This window comes from Sparus aurata, chromosome 4 (assembly GCF_900880675.1).
Source record: "Sparus aurata chromosome 4, fSpaAur1.1, whole genome shotgun sequence".
In the NCBI taxonomy this organism is placed as follows: Eukaryota; Metazoa; Chordata; class Actinopteri; order Spariformes; family Sparidae; genus Sparus; species Sparus aurata.
In genome coordinates this window covers 36,502,873-36,515,746 of record NC_044190.1, presented here as the reverse complement: position 1 = coordinate 36,515,746, position 12,874 = coordinate 36,502,873, and the positions used below count along the sequence as shown (strand labels likewise).

The 12,874-nt window shown below is 45.6% G+C and overlaps 1 protein-coding gene across 3 annotated transcripts in view; it reads left to right on the top strand.

Annotated features, from left to right (window-relative positions):
• chst8 (carbohydrate (N-acetylgalactosamine 4-0) sulfotransferase 8) overlaps positions 1-12,874 on the top strand; it is a 226,733-nt gene that overhangs the window by 24,490 nt on the left and 189,369 nt on the right. For 2 of the 3 annotated variants that reach the window (XM_030413609.1, XM_030413606.1), the window contains exon 1: positions 93-225. The exons of the other annotated variant lie outside the window; for it this stretch is intronic. The gene's annotated coding sequence lies outside the window, so the exon portion shown is untranslated. Of the gene's footprint in view, positions 1-92; positions 226-12,874 lie in introns of those variants that run through there. 3 annotated transcript variants of the gene reach the window in all.

Sequence of the window (12,874 nt, the reverse complement as noted above, 5' to 3'; positions counted from 1 at the left end):
CGCGGTGGATGCGTTCACGACACAAAACTTGCAGCAGCCCACCCACCCACTCTCCCCCCTCTCTCTCTCCAAAAGAAGAAGAAGGAGAAGAAGGAGAAGAGGCGGACGCGCTCTCCAGGGTGTTGAAACCAGAAAGACCTGAGTGATCAACTAGTGAGGAGCAGGGAGACGCTCTCACTTCACCACCTGCTCCTGAGCTTCATGCTACCTGGTGGCTTCGGTGAGGTAAGTGTGGACACTCGGATGAGCTGTTTGTGGTCGTGGAGCGTCCACAGTGTCGCTCCTGCGTCTGGTTTATTCCATCAGAGCTGCAAAGTTACAGTGTCAGACTCTCCTCAGGTGGTCTGCATCACACCTATGGAGGAAAGTGATGACCAGCAGATCGCCTGTTGATTTTTATTATTATTTTTTTCACTTTCCACAGTCTCCCTTGGTGTTTTTTCCTCCAAGCTGCAGCTTTCAAACCTTTTAACCGAAGAACTGGTTCTATACTGGAGTTCTGTATGAACATGGAAAACACCAGTTCTCCTGCATCCATCCTCCAGAATATTATTCTGTTTTTGCTTCTGTTTGCAGGCGGCGGCGTGTTGAAAAGTGGCACTTTTTTTGGTGGATTTGGAGACAGAATTCCAGCTGTTGTCGGAGGGAAATGAGGTAGAGAGGTGGCAGGGTCCGCCACATGTAAACAAAGTGAAACAGTATGGGGTTGTGTTGTCCTTTAGGGTCAGTTTGTTTATTCAGTTTATGTGTAATCGTATTTAGATTGCTTAAAAAAAACAACAACTCTTCCCTAAAATGACATCGAGCACCTTCAAGATTTATAAAGTTGAGCTGAGAAAGAATCTAATCTGATGGTTTTGGATGTTTGTTTCTGACGGAGACGACGAGAGGAGGCTGTCTGGTTCCTCTCGCATGTAAATACAGAACGCGGTGTGGATCGAGGCGGCTGTGTGCGCTACACGACACGCTTTTAACATCATAAAGAGAAGCTGTGTGTGTGGATTCACGTACAGTGCAGGCTCGGCGCCTGAGGGAGCCGCCGTCGGTGTGTCGTCTCTCTCTCTCTCTCTCTGCTGCCTGCTGCTTCCTGATAACTTCATGCTGCACACATCCCCACAGTGCAGCTTTCTCTCTCTCTCTCTCTTTTTTTTTTTATCATGCTTTTCCAAAAACAACAATTTTTGCAGTGTCTTTTTTTTTGCAAACAACAAAACATTGTAATTGATGATCAGGGTCAGTGATCCATCCCACAGTTTTTAATGGCTTTTATTTTTCATTTTTTTTCCTAGTCTTGGGAAGAACCTGTGGCTGCCGTGCAATCAGAAAACAGAGAGTTAACATCCGTGTTTCAGAGCGTCACACAGGATTGTTCCGTTCACCAGACTGTAAAAATAAAGCGCTGGACGCCGAGTGTCCTCCGGCATGTGTTTTTTTGGGGTTACGCCACTTTTTATTGCGCAAATGACGTCGCTCCATCATCTCAAACACAACCTGGAGCTTTATATAGAGACTTACAGGCTCCGGACACTTCCAGAATATTGTCCAAGGAAGTCCTTATAAAGGCTGCCAGGGCCAAGTGGAGCTAACCGATGTGAGGCTTTTGGATATGAGAACTTTCTTTTTAGAGATTATAACGCAGAGAAAGTCGAATTCCCTGGGAGTTTTACGGTTTCAGTGCACTGATGTCAGGTTTATTTCCTCTGTTACACATCTTTGTGTTTTGTTAGCTCGTTTGAGGGATCGTTGGCTGAAAGGTTTCTCTATCGGCAACAACGTTAGCATCTCTTTACTCTCCAATATCGGTACTGGCAACCAAAAAAAACACGAATTATGACTATTACCATGTTAACTCAACATTTCCCGCATTCGCTGTGTACGTAGGTGGTCAGTTTAAAGAGATTGTGAAAGTTTAGGGCTCTAGAAGATCTTTTAATAGTGTTGTAGAGCGCTGAGACTTACTTTGCTTTCATTAGCGGCCCTGTCGAGCTGAGAGGAAGCGTGGGTGTCATCAAAGCAGAACAAGGCCCCTTTGAGGCGGGAAACTCGTGGCTCAACGACTTAAGTTGCGATTCATTTCAAAAGGCAGGACTTCGTTTCAAAGGCGCTCGCTCTCGTCTTTTGTATCGGGATACGTTTGGCGTTTTGCGCGTCAGTCATTAAGCCCGTTAGCGTCGAGCTCCCTGGGCTGCCGGGACACGTCGCACAAAGTGTCTTTACGGCTGCGGTGACAGGTTCTGCACAGTGACGGCTCAGATCCATCCAGTCTTTGACACTTTATGCTAAAGGGCTGTGAAACTATGGAGTCAGAACACGACTGAGTGCAGCTTCCCGCGTTTCTGCTGCCAGTTTCCATAGCATCGCTTCATCTGAGGGGATCTGCGATCGTCCTCTAATCTATCCAGACTTTGTAATTCACAAACAACACAGATCAGAAAAAAAAAAAAAACCCACTTGTTCAGGTACTTGACCCGCGTGCCGGGATTTTTTGATATCCGCTCCTCCTGCCGAGACAAACCCCTCCGCGAGATCATAAACAGAGCCGTAATTGCTGGCGAGGTTTGCTCGGCGGCTTTAATCAATTACTGCGCCGTCCTCCATCCGGGGGAGGGGGAGACGGGTGGTGGTGGTGGTGGGGGGGGGAGCGCAGGTGTCATCAAAGCAGAATGAGGCTCCTTTGAGGTGGGAAAAATGCAGGGACTCAATGACTTCACTCAGCTGGGTCACTGGACACACAGCGGAGCTTTGACGCGTACAAATTGTGCTTGAAGATGCTGCGCTCGTCCTGGGAGGCTCAGCGGCTGGCAGGGGACCAGCCGAGCGGGGACATTGCACTCCAGATGGCCCAGCGAGGCCAGAGGAAGAGAGCTGTCCAAGCCCAGCTGGGAGTCAGGGGAAGCTGGACTGCCGGTAGAGAGAAAGAGTGTGTGTGTGTGTGTGTGTGTGAGTGAGAGAGAGAGAGAGAAAGAGGGGAGAGAGAGGTATGTGTTTGTGTGTGAGGGCGTGTTGAAGGAGCGATTGGTGAGAGGAAGAGAAAGAAAATGAGAGCAAATGGAACAGGCGCCTGTGTGTGTGTGTGTGTGTGTTGTATGTGTGTGTGTAAGTAGTGATAGGAAAAGTGTGGGAGGGAGGAGAAATAAAAGAGAAGATGAAGGAGCTTGTATGTTTGTGCGCCTGTTGTGTATTTCTGTGTGTGTGTGTGTGTGTGTGTGTGTGTGTGTGTGTGTGCGCGCGTTGAAGGAGTGACAGGGAGGCAGAAAGGGTTCGGAGACAGAAAATGAAAAGAGAGAAAAGAAACAGGCGCATGAGTGTGTCTGTGTGTGGGTGGGAGAGAAAATGAAACTGGGAGAAGCGAGTGTGCGCATGTGTGTGTTTGTCTGTGTGTGTGTGTGTTTGTGTGATTGCAGAGAAAAGGCAGGAGGGATCGTAAACGCAAAAAAAAAGAGGGAGAGAAAAGGGGGAAGTGAGTGTAAGAGGGGTGAGGGAGGGGGAAGTGGTGCGGTGGGAGGCTTGTTTTCATCCGTGTTTGTGCAGCGACGGGCTGACGGTCGCGTTCGCTATCAGGCGGCGAATCAAAGCTGCGCAGGAAGACGACACACAGCACGGCGAGCTCTCTGACCTCTGACTCTGTGATCTACCTCGTCACACGTGAGTTACGCGAGCTGCGTGACGTCGAATGTGCTCCAGGCGCCCGACCCCCCGCTGTGAGCTCAGAATCTGATATTCGCTCCTCGCTGTGACTGAGAAGACGTGTTGCATGTGGGACGCCTTCTTCCTCCACCTCTTCTTCTTCTTCTTCTTCTTCTTCCTGCGCCCTCACATCTTTCGAGGCGTTGCACTCCCTCTCCAAAGTGAAGGCACCTGAGAGCGAGCGCGAGAGCACATGACAACGCTCGGCGGCTTCACAGAGATAACTTCGCCTCACTGTTTTCCATTTGCGAAGCCGCTAGAGAGCAGACGGAGGGAGGAGAGAGCGTGCTCCTCTCATTCTGCCACATCTGCTCGGTGATGGAACGGAGCATGATCTGCACTTTGATCACAATGAATTATTCCTATCCCCGGCTATAAATACGGTCCTGTCTTCAGCGCCCCAATCTCTCTCTCTCATTCTCTCTACTCAAACCAGGAATCTGTGCTTGCCTCAGAGCCGCGCTCTCCTGAGTGTGTCACTGCGGGCGCACTGCAGCTCTGCTTTCTCTTCCTCGCTTCTGTGAAGAGACCAGACGCCCAACCGCAGAGAGAGCCTGTGATGTCTCCCTGGGAAAAGTGAAATGTATAGATTTACAAAACCCCACTAATCCAGTGAAAACCTGAGTACAGACGCATGAGAACGATACACTTAAAAGTGCTGAGGAGCCTTGTGTGTCTGGGAGGATGAGGCTGGCGTTAGATGTGCTCCTCTTTTTTTACAAACCCACCAACCAATCATCCGATCGTCTGTCTGTGAATACTTACCTGCCTGCGTTACACCTACTCAACGTAACAACTTCATTCTTATTCTGTTTAAACCAACACCAGTCTCCTTGATATTTCCTTGAGTGCACAATAATGATGATAAAAAATGGATTTCATGAGTCACAAAAAGGAGTTTGAGATGTGTTGTCAAAAGAATCCAGCCAGTGTGATTGATTTTCCTCAGAAAAAACATGATTCATGAAAATAAATTATAAAATCTGAGATGTTTGTTAATCCATAAATTATCCTTTAAATGTCCGAGCATAAAGCGAGAGGGAAAAGAAATAAGCAGAACTGGCCGTCAAGCTGAAGTACCAGCTATTGTCAGCTAAAGTTAAAGGTGCAATACGCAAGAATTGGCCACTTGTTGCACTGATTCTTCCAAAAAGCATATCACCGTAACTGCTAACTGGTTGCTAACCGTATCCAGACTGTAGCTACCGTTAGCCTCTTAGCTCAGTTAGCCATGCAGCTATCGGGACTACCAGGGGAGTGCTTACACGGCTAGCACAGAAGCTCAGGAGTTTGAGATATGTTGTCAAAAGAATCCAGCCAGTGTGATTGATTTTCCTCAGGTTGCACGCACAAAAGAAAAAACATGATTCATGAAAATAAATTATAAAATCTGAGATGTTTGTTAATCCATAAATATCCTTTAAATGTCCGAGCATAAAGCGAGAGGGAAAAGAAATAAGCAGAACTGGCCGTCAAGCTGAAGTACCAGCTATTGTCAGCTAAAGTTTAAAGGTGCAATACGCAAGAATTGGCCACTTGCTGCACTGATTCTCCCAAAAAGCCTATCACCGTAACTGCTAACTGGTTGCTAACTGTATCCAGACTGTAGCTACCGTTAGCCTCTTAGCTCAGTTAGCCGTGCAGCTAGCCGGACTACCAGGGGAGTGCTTACATGGCTAGCACAGGAGCTCAGGACTGCTGGGACACCAAGGCTAGCTGGTTAGCATGCTAACTCCAGTAGATATCTCTTTTACACAACACATAAGCCTCTTAGACTTTATGTCCAAACTGCTCTCTCTTCACATGTTGTTGATAATGTTTTAAATATAGAATTTCTTACATATGGTGCCATTAATAGTTAAGTTTGTTTTGTTGTAGTTCAGGTAGCAGATAACTTAAAATGTTGGGTCAAAATCAGAGCGAGGGAAGAGGAAGCCTTCACAGAACATGTGAATCCTGTGGAAAATAACAATAATTATATGTTCAGTGGGGAAGATGTCAGAGGAGACAGAGTTTGACCGAGGTGTCGTCAGAATCAGGATTATGCTGATAGAGATTTTCCTTCCTGTCTCTGGTGGTGCTGCAGTTCAACCAGAGTGAGGGAGGGATTGATTGCTGCTGGCTGCTGTATTAGTTTTGTTATCATACATCCAATCGTTCATCGACTAAAACAATTCACGGCTACCTATCAACCACTTGTAGGTGAAGAACCAGCTGCTAACTTTAGAAAGAAGGCAGAAGAGCCTCAAGTAAAAACTGTAGAGCGCTGTCCACGGTGACGGCGGTGCTGAACCTCAGCTGAACTCGTGACCTAAACACATGCTTTTAATTTGAAATGTCAGAGGATTAGAGATTTATGGAAGGATAGAAGTAACATCAGACTCATCATGACCTCTGCCGACGGTTACTCTGTGTTTTTGATTTGTTCTGTTTTCATGCCCTGTCTCTCCTCCTCCCCCCCCCGCCATCCTTTCACTCCCCTCACGTGGTTTTCCCACCTGTCTCCTCACCTGCAGCTCTCTACCTCAGCAGTCCCTCAGTATTCATGCAGATCATGTTTCAGTCGCCAGATTCTCCAGACTGTTCTTGACTCCTGTGTTGCCTGACCTGCCTGTTTCACCCCTATTGCTGTTTCCCTGTACTTTCTATTTCCTGCCTGCCCCTCATCAGATTTGTTTGCCTGTTAGCCCGACCCGACTAAATCACAATTTATCGCTACATTGTCTGCTTCTGCGTTGTGCTATTGGGTTCTAGTCTGCCAGTCATCCAGAGACGTTACAAGACTCTTGAGTTGGTTTTTACAAAGATTATTTCGATCGAGGGGCACACAGCGTCATGATGGATAAAAACCTTCAAGTAAATCAAAAAAGCCAGAAAAGGGAAAGCGTAATTATTTGATTGGACATGGAGCTCTCTCTCAGCTACATGGCTACATTAACGTTTTTGTGCCATCATTGCTAACTGCTCCGTATTTGCATGTATTTTGTCCCCAGCCTTAAAAGCAAAAACATTCAACAAAACAGTAATTAATAAGTCAAAGTGGACGGAGAGAACATCTGACGTCTGATTGAAAACACGGATTATAAGTAATATAAGTCTTCTGGATGTCTGCAGACATCGCTAATCAATCACAGACGACATCTAAAAGCATCCACTCGGTGGATTTAGATGCCTCTCTCCATTTTCATAACTCCTCACATTGTCTTCTATTTCAGTAGATTTTTGTAGGGCACGGTAACAAATATGCTAAATCAACAGTGTTGCACATTTGCCTCCAGGTTACTTTAATTCTGTGCGGATGAATGGGCGAATAAAACATTTGCCTCTTGGTTTCAAAGCGAATTTGCATCTTGGCGTCCTGTAGAGCTGAACACTGGTGAACTCTGACAGGGAGAATGTGCAGCCACGACCAGAAGCAGATGTGTGTGAGGTTGACCCCTCGAACGGACCACAAACTTACACAAACATACGGACGTGTCCCACGATTTAGAATGACCTCATTTTAACTCCACATACGGATGACTGGTCTCTAGTCGCTGGGTTTGTGTGTTTCTTTTATATAATGTGATATGTTATTGAAGAGGTATAAGAGATAGTGAGATACGGGGGATAACTGACCTGATGATCTGGCAACCCCTCAGCTAGCTGCAGCACTCGCAGGAACATCAGTGAATATACAGCAATTTTAGCAGTTGTTGCTCATTTAAACATCATAGCAATAAGTAAGGACGGTGAGTTAATGTGTGTTCATTGGTCAAATTATCAACCAACGCTGCTGTTGTAGCTTTGCGCAAAAATGACCCCCAGACAGTGAAAGATGGAGAAACAAAGTGTTAGCCACAGCAAAGCTAACGAGAATGTTTTGTGTGTCTCGGACGCTGATATTGTTTAATTCCAAATGTCAGCAGCAGCAGACGGACCAACACAGACAAGTAGGCGGAGCTTCAGGCTCTCAGGTGAGCTCTGATGTCATCGTGATATTACAGGTAGGCTACAGTTGGCTAAAACAGAATAGCTTAAAGTGGAGTGAAAATCTAAATGTCGTTCTAGAATAATGCTTTTAGTCTCAGATGTACAATAATACAAAAAATATTTACAAAAGATCACTGTGATTAAAAGAAACTGAAAATTATACATAGATAAATAAAAGTCCAGTTGTAAAGTTTTATATTTAAATCTCCTTCATAGATTTGGTGCTGTTCAGAGTCCTTTAATTCATTATCTCAGTGAAAGGCGACACTGGGAAACGAGCCATATCTCACGGGAACAGCACCGAGCTGGACCTCGCCAGATGAGCTGGTGTTAATACATCATTTCTGATTCACAGAGCCGTCGACAAGCTCTTGACTGGCACAATCAAAATGCCTCTGATGTGTCAGGAACAAACCACAGAACAATTCTTATGAGAACATGGAAGCAGTGACAAAGGATGGCTCCGGGCTGCGCTTTAGGAACAAGAAACAGAGACTGCATCTACGTATTTGTGTATCAATGCATCCCACAGGGACGTGCTGTGTTTCTTTTCTTAGAATCGCAGCCTGTGCCTCAGAGTTTGGCTAATTCTTTTTTTTTTAGAAAAATCCTAGTTCCTCCACACAGCCGCTTCCCGAATCGTCTCGCAGCCTCGCCCACAAAGTACGGCGCTATCAACCTATCACCTCTAATGGGAACAAAAGGTCAGTCCTTAATTATTCATCCGGGATGTCAAACAATGCTTGCCGGCTGTTATTTAGGGTGGGGGAGACCCATTGAATAATTCAGGGGGAAAGGATTCTCTTTCCTCGGAGAGGCGGCGCGGGGGTTCAGATGTTTGTGAGAGTCTTATCTCGCTGCAGGAGCCCTCTGTCATTCCTGAGCTGACCTTGGCTGTCACTGCGGCGGCAGCATGGGTGGCACAGAAGGTGGCGAGGACTCGTGTTCTTCCCCTATCTGTGGGCCTCCTCCGCACAGCGTGAGGAGGGAGTAGGAAGGACTACAGGGAGCTGGCTGCTGCCTGTCTAAGTTCCCCCTAGTGTCTGTTTACAGTACATAGCGTGCCACGCTGCGCCAGCCCAGCGCCAACGTGGAGAAGAAAAAAAACACACAGCAGATTACTCTTTTACAATGAGTTATTCCGCTTTTCACCCGAGGTATGTTTCTGTTTTGGTACACTTGCCACGTCAATTGGTCTTAAGCGGCTTTCTAAAGATGTAAGGGGTGTTTATTGCAGCTGAAGAGGCAAAAGCAGATATTAATGCTATTAAAGTGCATTAAAGTGAAGAATGCTGTAATGTGAGTCACTTGCATGGAGGGATTAGAGGGAGGGCGGCGGGAAGGATCCCGAGCGAGGAGAGAAAGTGTTCATCTTGTTATGTGAGAGGAAGGAGAGAAAGAGAGAGAGAGAGACACCACCCTTCTGCCAACTCCACCATCTCTGAACAATAACAGAGGTCCACACACAGATACAGTACGCGTCTATCAAGCGACGGCTGGCGAGCAGCCCAGAAGGAAATCAAATGAGAGGCATGTTTGTCGTTGTAAATGCAATCAGCTGAATGACCCCGTCTTCCTGTGGCGACTATCACGCTGCTGTCTGCACTGTAGCGCCCGGAGAAGCCAGGGGAGATTATTCGGACTGTGACGGCTCTGCAGTTATAAATATAAAGTGTGACGCACTGATCAATGAGTTTTGGATCAGATGTATGTTTGTCTTCAGCTGCGTTAAAGGAAGCTTCTGCTGGATCTGATGAGGTTTCATACGACTGTCGTCGTCACACGTACAAATATATAGTAACATTTAAAAACAGGTAATAGTTCACAGTGCGGAGCGAGTGAGGAAGGAATCAGGAACGACTCCCCCATCACTTGTTTCTGCGTTATGTAACTATGTAACAGTGTAACATACATCTTTAATGTTTTCAACACGTTACATTGTTATGGTTATGAGTTTGTTAGTAGTCAGCACTGACATTACGTCTGACAAAATGTTGCAGAACTTGGATTTGTATTGTATGACAGTGGCGTTCTCAGGAAACTGGCGCCGAATCACCCAAACATTTGGACTTAAAGGGATAGTTCGGGTTTTTTGAAGTGGGGTCATATAAAGTACATATCTATAGTCGATCTGTTTCCTACCGTAATCACCGGTCAGCGCAGCCTCAGTTTGGAGAAGTAGAGAGCCGCTCCAGCCCAGATGCTCAGCTTTGTACTGCAGTGAACGGGGTTCAGCAAAAAAGCGAAATTAACCACCTGAAACAAGGCTCACCTAAAAAAATCTATATCAGGTCAAGTGTACGTCGTATAGGTAAAATTCACACCGCTTTACATCGCCGTCAGACCGTGCTTTCTTTTGGCACTACATTTTCTCATCCGCAGAACCCCCGTATCCCTACGCATGAGCGCTAATGTGGAAGGATACGGAGAGTTAAGTTTCGTTTTTATCGAAAGTAAACCTCTCGTCCAGCCGCCGCTCGCAGATCAGCTGTTGCCCAGTTACGCTAAGGCGTAGGGATACGGAGGTTCTGCGGTTGAGAAAATGTAGTGCCAAAAGAAAGCGCGGTCTGACCGTGATGTAAAGCGGTGTGAATTTTACCTATACAACATACACTTGAACTGGTGTAAAAAATTTTACGTGAGCCTTGTTTTAGGTGGTTAATTTAGCTTTTTTGCTGAACCCCGTTCACTGCAGTAAAAACCCGAACTATCCCTTTAATGTTGCTTTAATAAGTTGTTTCTAAATAGTAGGAGAACAACAAAGAAACTGTATCAATGAAGACAGTTGGAGGATCAGAATAGTCTCTAATAATTACATATTTGATAATGAAAGAGTTGTTGTGTGCCGCCCAAGTGGCTGATTCATAGTCAGTCAACAACTCACTGCCCGTCCTCATCAGACAAATTAGGTCCTTTGAGGTCAACTGTGAAAAACCCATGTTTCCATTCATAATTAAGCAGTCACCTCAAGTGGCTGTAATTATTATTATCATGGCAAAGGAGGAAGTCAGGTGATATAAAGTGCAGAAAGTCTGCACACAGAGGAAGTGGATAAGTTGGACTTTCACCCAGGAGACCACCGTATGTGTGCATAATGTAACTTGCATACATACATGTGTTAAGTGAAGCTCTTATGTGAAAACAAACCACAAAATGTTCCTAAACCTAACCAGCGACCACACAAACACCTGACGCCGGTACGCTGCGACAGTCATGTTGTGGAAGTCACTGACAGTCAGTTTATTCAGTCTCTTAGGTCTGAGGGTGTGTTTGAACTCCTCTCCGTATGTCGATTTACAGACATTTGTGGACAATTCTAATTCTGTGTTAAATTATTAACATTCACACAAAAACTGGAACCGTGCACGCAAGTCTGATTAAAAACCCGAAGCTCATGCAACCCAAACAAAACTCCAGACTGCCAAACTGCGAGCCCGATCCGCTGTTTTCACCCAAAAAGACGCTCTAAAATCACATATTTGCAAGGCTTTGAGCGCTGTACAATATGGCAGCAGTGTTTATACCATATGTACCATAAAACTGTTGATAAATGATAAAACGAGGAAGAAAAATGAGTCCTACACAATCTCATACAGTTTCATGGTGCTAAAGTATTTTGAGTGCAGGCACGTTGAAGCTTTGACAAAACTTAAACGGTGATCTGCTCTCAGTTCTGAGACGCTGAGCGATGGATTCAGGAAACGTGTTTAAAAAATGTTAATGTCGTACCTCCCATCTGTTCTCCAGAACTCATCATCACTCATCATTAGTATTTGTAGTTATTTTTTAACTACTTCATCATTAATCATCACGTTTAACTGCTCCTCAGTCTCTCCTGAGCGACTACTCACAATTTTGTGTGTCAGTACAAAATGTCATTGCAGGCTGGACAGTGAGCAGGCGTTGTCATCTCTGCCAGTAAACATGGCTTTATTTAAATGTGCGTATTTTCCTCTGTCTGTCTAACAGTGTACAGTGTCGTTGTTGGATCATTTTTGGGGGGGACACTGATGCTCAGGGGTCCGTTTGTGATGCCAGAACTTCTTTTAGAGGTGCTGCCACCAGACTATGAGCAGAGCAGTGACAATGCTCATTTATCTTGGAGCTGAAAGAAGTGGTCCGGGGGAGAATCAGGTTTTTGTACAGCGAGGAGTGAGGAGGAGCCTTTTTTTTATTATTGTTGTGGTTGTTGCTGAAGGCTGACGTGGTGATTGGCTCAGAGGCTGATGCCGGGCCAGGTGCACTTTAAGTTGGAAGACATCGTGGTGCCTGGAAGACCCCGAGAACCCAAGGACACGAACATGATCTCCACCAGCCTCTCGCTGCACTGTGGGGCTCTTAAAACATTAACTCTTCTGGACCCGCACATGCCCAGGTGCCAGGGTGCTGATCAATTAGGGCCAGAGTGTTGCTGCCCAAGTTAATTACACTAATCTATTTTGCCTAAGAGTGTCAGTAAAGACTTGGCAACACGTTCGGGTCTTTCTGGACGGAGCAGCGAGGTCTTAATTTGTCTTGTAGATGGGCCCGGATGGGTCGCTCGTTCCTTCACGGAGCAATCAGGCAGAAGATGCTGATGAGAGAATTGATGCCTGTTTACAGTAAAATTGATACAACATCTTGACAATTAGAATTTATGTTAAGTTTATAAGATAGATTTAAAAATATTATACATGTGAATGAATGAATGGAGTAAATGAATAAAATAGCAAGTCTGTAGAGTGCTCGACCCAATTTCTGCAAACCATGTACATGTTTAATGTTGTGACAAAGCTGTGCTCAAGGTCTGGTTGGGTTTCGGTACACAGAACACTGGATAAGTGTTCGGAAAAGATCCAAATGATCTGGGCTTATCTGGTTCTGTTGCCGCAAGCATTTTGCTGGAAAACATTCCGATGTGAAATATGGATATGATACCTATGACGCGTACAAGTTTGAACATATCCATGTTCTGCAGTAACGTAACATTTTAGGTGCCGTAATAATTTTCCTTCCGTCAAACAATAGCCGTTTTTTTACTGGGCGGCAAGCTTTCAACTGGACAGCCGCTGAGATCCGGGAGATGCTAGCGTCTCCTCGGTCTCTGTAGCTGTCTTCGTTGTCCGCTTGTTGTTGTAGCTGCAAGCTACTAACGGTCGCTACTTTCAAATTAAAAGCCCCCCGCTAAGAACCCAGTTCTAAACTCCAATGGGGTGCAATGTAAAGCTCTTATTTT